The sequence below is a fragment of the Microtus ochrogaster genome, chromosome 8 (genome assembly GCF_000317375.1).
Source record: "Microtus ochrogaster isolate Prairie Vole_2 chromosome 8, MicOch1.0, whole genome shotgun sequence".
NCBI lineage: Eukaryota > Metazoa > Chordata > Mammalia > Rodentia > Cricetidae > Microtus > Microtus ochrogaster.
Genome location: NC_022015.1, coordinates 19118219 through 19123711, shown reverse-complemented (window position 1 = coordinate 19123711; position 5493 = coordinate 19118219).

Genomic DNA, 5493 nt, shown 5'->3' with positions numbered 1-5493 from the left:
AAAAAAAAAAAAAAAAAAAAAAAAGAAGGTAAGGCATTAGAGGTAGCAGGTGAGACGGGATGAGGGCTCCGAATCTCGAAACTGCTTCCTGCTGACCTGGGGTGTTGCATTTTGGGGGACCTGAGAAAATTTGGGTGCTGGCCAAATCCAGAAATAGCTGTTTCACTTCACTGTCCAGGCTCTGTGGGGCCATCTGGTGCCTCGTGGACCTGGCGAGAGGCTGACAGAGCAGAGGATAAAGTTTAAGTGTAGGAAAAAATTATTTTCTTAGATCGTGATAATGGAGGGTGAGGAGACCCAAGACCAGGGAAAGGTGGGGAGACGTAGTCTGTTGCTTGCCGGTACCTATCTGGAGTGCGTCTGACCAAGTCGATTCCCCATTGCTTGAAAGCATTCTTTGAGTTTGGGCAAAGGTGAGTTTTTAGACATATCAGCATCCCCACTGTTTATAACCTATACTGAAATTTATGTTGTAGAAATGGCAGTCTGTTCACAGCGGAAATGATCTGGGGGAAAGCATTAACAGTTTTTTTTTCTATCCAGAAAACTGTGACAGGGCCGGGCGGTGGTGGCGCACGCCTTTAATCCCAGCACTTGGGAGGCAGAGGCAGGCGGATCTCTGTGAGTTCGAGACCAGCCTGGTCTACAGAGCTAGTTCCAGGACAGGCTCCAAAGCCACAGAGAAACCCTGTCTCGAAAAACCAAAAAAAAAAAAAAAAAGCACCTTTTAAGTCTAGTTAGAAAACAACCACAGGGACCTTAAGATGCTGAGCTTGTGCTGTGACTGTATAGAGATAGAGTCCACTGGGGAGTGAGAGCTCTGCCTGTCAGAGTCCTGCCAGTTACTGCTTAAGTTATGCACAGTAACATAGCAAGAGAGAGGAACCTGGAACATGGTTCATCCTTTTGCACATCTCAAATCACGTTCTTGCCGGGCGGTGGCGGCGCACGCCTTTAATCCCAGCACTTGGGAGGCAGAGGCAGGCAGATCTCTGTGAGTTCGAGACCAGCTTGGTCTACAAGAGCTAGTTCCAGGACAGGCTCCAAAACCACAGAGAAACCCTGTCTCGAAAAACAAAAAACAAAAAAAAAAATCAAAAACAAATCAAATCACGTTCTCCTGATCACCAGTTAAGCTTTCCTCTCTTCACCAAAACCAACCTTAAAGCACCTTCTGATTCACCAGGAGATACAGGTGGCTGATTACTGAGGGAGTCACTGCAGAGTAAGTCCCTTTAAACAAAGGAATAGCAAAGAGCTATCCCGACGTCTGTTTTGTGAGTTTATCTCTTTTCCGAGTCTGGTACTGAGGCAAATTGTGTCTAGACTTAGTATTAGCTCTGGAGAGCGAGGCCTGTGACCTGAATTTTACACAGAGAACCGAGAAGGCAGCTGAAGCCTTGGTTGCTACTGTGACACTGACAAAGCTATCAAGCCTAGTCATCAAAGAGCATCAGAGTTCCGAGGAGGATACATTTTACCTGAGTTAGTGATGAAAATGACAGACACTTACTTGCTGCCTACCCCACACTAACCCCACAGGCCCCCAGAGTAATTGAGGGCAGAGGTCTCAAGACGTCACTGTTCGCCAAGGTCTGCCAGGCCCCCAAAGATCAGACAGATTTCCTGTGGACTAGGGACTTGGGAGGACCAGCCTACCTTGTCTAGGTATCTGGAGACAGTTGATTTCCCAGTGTCCTGTTTTGACCACAGTTTGAAGAGGGGCTTTACAGAAATTGAGGCAAAAAGGCGGTTTTTGCTCAGTGGCTGGTGTTGCCACATTTGAAGCAAGTTCTGGGTGGAGGTTCTCCTGTGCCTATCCATCTTCTTTGGAGGAAATAGAGTGCTTCCAGAAGCAGGCATATCCTCTATCACAAAAAGCTTTTCAATTAAGCATTTTAAGTGCCATTTTCTGCAGATCTCTTAGCATGTGAGAACTATCTATCTATTAGGTATATCTGAGTAAGACAAACTTTGTTTCCAGTTGCTTGTTTTAGACAGCTTTGGAAACATATATGGGGGACTGCAGGGAGCCAGACAAGATCGCCATTACAAGATGGTGCCTACATCCTGTCTTGTTGGTAATAAACAACCCCATATTTGGCTAAGCCTTTGAGAGCTGCGTGTCCCCTGCTTCCCGCATGCGCGGTGGATAAGGGTCCCTCGGCCTATCCCGACGCAGTCTGGTGTCAGCTGTTGATGGCAGCCAATCACAGGGCGACCCATGTGCCAATTCCCTATATAAGCAGCTGCCTTAATGCTCTCGCGCCCCTTTGCTTCATGCTCTCCTTCAACCAAGGGCACTCCAATTAAAGCGTGATCTGAGAAGAATCCTCGTGTGGTGGTCGTTCTTTCTCGCTGGTCGAGGAGTTCGCCACAGGGGACTAAGTAAGCACTTGGCATGACTACAAAGAAAGAACTTCATTTGTAGGGATGACCGACTACTGTGCTCCCTAACGGTTGACAATAAGTTAGCAGCTTCCATAAGACTAGGGCTTTACATTACTTGTCTTGCAGGTTTAGCTTTGAAGATAATGGTTTTGAATGGGAGCTCTTGAAATACCAAAATAAAACCTTTTAATCACAGATAATTGGTTCAGTAAGGAAGTCAAAATAACAGGACTGGAGAGATGGCTCAGAGGTTAAGAGTACTAGATGCTCTTCCAGAGGTCCTGAGTTCAATTCCCAGCAACTACATGGTGGTTTACAACCACCTGTAATGAGATCTGGCGCCCTCTTCTGGCCTGAAGGCACACATGCAAACAACACTGTATACATAATGAATAGATAACTCTTAAACAAAAAAAAGAAACCAAAATAGCCATTCCAACAGAACAAGTTTTAACCAAGATGTTAAGGCTGTCTCTTGGAATGCAAGGAAAAGTGACAAGGACCCCAGGACAAAATGGGAACAGGAGAAAGGGGGCTTGGGAGCTGAGGGATTGATCAGAGGCCAGCGCTGCCCTTGAAAGGCCATGGGGCCTCTGTCCAAATGCCCAACTCTGGGAAAAGGACCCTCTCGGGGGACCAGGCATTCCATTATAAAATATATACTTTACATATGTTGTCACCTATTTAAGTTCTCTAGAAGATTGGTGTTGAAGACTTGGCAAAGACATAAGTACTTAGGTGACTCACTAGGAGCTCTCAGAAGCGTAGCTTCCAGTTCCAGGGACAGACGTGTCTCTGAACAGCCTCTTGTGGATGTGCTGAAGGAAGAAAAGAGTGACGTGTCCAAAGTGCTCATGGGCAGCGTGGCTTCACGGGCTCGCAGGACCTCTTCCTCCACACACCTCTCCTCTACGCCCCATCCAAAATCGAGAAGAAGCCTTGATAATGAAACGTATCTGGAAGGTCTTGGTAGATTACATACACATTGCTTCCTCTAGTCCTTGCCCTGACAACAGCCCAGCCGTTAGGGCAGTTAGGATGTTCCATGGGTAGAACCTGGTGGTTGGAGGTCCTCAGGGGAGGGACCTGGCCTCTTGTGTGCCTCAAGGGTCTTATAGACACCATAACCAATCCTTTGAGTCTCTGAAGCTTCCACAGACTCAAGTGACCGTGGATCAAAATTATTCGGGAAACTCGGGCATTAGATTATCTTGTAATCTCAACACTTGAGAGACAGTAGGTTTGTGAATTTGAGGCTAGCCTATGCTATATACCAAAACCCGATCTAATTTTTTATGTATGAAAAAATTTATGCCAGGGGGCTGGAGAGATGGCTCAGAGGTTAAGAGCATTGACTGCTCTTCCAGAGGTCCTGAGTTCAATTCCCAGCAACCACATGGTGGCTCACAGCCTTCTATAATGAGATCTGGTGCCCTCTTCTGGCATGTAAGCATACATGGAAGGAATGTTGTATACATAATAAATAAATCTTAAAAAAAGAAAAGAAAAAGAAAAAATTTATGCCAGAGCTCACATAGGTTCGTCTTCATCACTACTCCCGAAAACCATGGTGTGACTATTGACACAGAGAAAGACTTTGAGGTACCTTAGCACTACTGCACCCCTTTCCTGGGAACCAGGACCCTGGTAACCAACCACGCGTGCACGGGAGCTTTGGGTACTTTCCATCCCCATTGTAGTCTTTCTTCAATAGACCCGGACCCTGGAACTGGGGTGAGACGACCTGCAGGTGTTCCTCCTTGTAACCGCCATAACATTGATCAAGTAGAGTTAGCTGACCATTGTATGAACTAGTCAAAATAGTTGACAAATGATTTTTGGACTTTCCCTTTGATTCTGTACTACCCCCTCCCTGATTTTATGGTTTTTTCCTTTAAAAGAACTTGTAATAGACAAAGCAGGCGTCCTTCTCCTCTCGAGGCTGAGGGACCTCTGCCGTGGCAGAATAAAAATTCCTCTTGCTATTGCATAAACCGTGCTGTGAATGTCTCTTGGGGTGACCTCCTCCTTGGTGGGGCTTTAGGGCCCAACAACAGCACCCATACCATGTATTAGCACTCTAGTTAGGTGTAATTCAGCCTCCTGGGATGGAAGTGGGGAGCGATGCCCTTCCAGGGACATTGGTAGAGGCAGTGTCCACTCCTCTGCTCACTTATTTCCTGCCAACGGGAGGCAGAGTGTTCTATGAACACAGACTTTCAGAACTGGAACTCAGTGGGCGCACAGTGAGACAGGGCAGTCCGTGTATTGGTCTTCTTGCCATTAGGAGTCCCAGAGCACTGAAATAACTGTCTCGTTGAAATCACTTACTTAAGGATTTCTGTCACTAGAAGCAGCCCAAGATGTAACTGCTTCGAACACAACATCCCAAGATGCAGCTATTGCAAGCAGCATTATAGTGGATCTCTTAGGACAATGGGCTGGTTTCCACAGATGTCTAGTTGCAGAAATGAAATGGGTATGAATATGTACCTACTTGGTCCCCGGGTCTGGTGGCATAGGTCTATAACCCCAGTCACTCAGTAGTCTGAGACAGGGTGTTGGGAAGCTCCAGGTCGGCCTGGGCTAGAGTGAGTTCAAGGTCAGTAAACTGAAACCGTGTCTCAAAAACAAAACAAAAAGCTGGACTGGGGACGTAGGTAAGCAGCAGCGTGCACGCTACTCCCCAGCTTCTTTTGTTCTGTGAGATTGCTTATCCACACCTTTGACTCCATAGCTAGAGCTAGAAAGTCTAAATTCCTCCCATTCCCTCTGCCTTTCAGATTCTCCTCAATGTCACAGGTCGAGTGTGGCACTTTCCATCATCTTGTTCCTCAGAGCCACCGTGTGAAGCACAATTTTTCCACAGAAACCAAAGCTAAGGAGATTAACCTGCCACAGTCCTCACAGGCACCCACTGCGGAGCTAGATACCACGGGCCCTGACCTGAGACTTGGAATTCTTGAGATTGGCACACTGGAGAGTGTAATCCAAGTGTCCTGGGGGCCGGGCTATGGTAGCGCACGCCTTTAATCCCAGCACTCGGGAGGCAGAGGCAGGTGGATCTCTGTGAGTTCGAGACCAGCCTGGTCTACAGAGCTA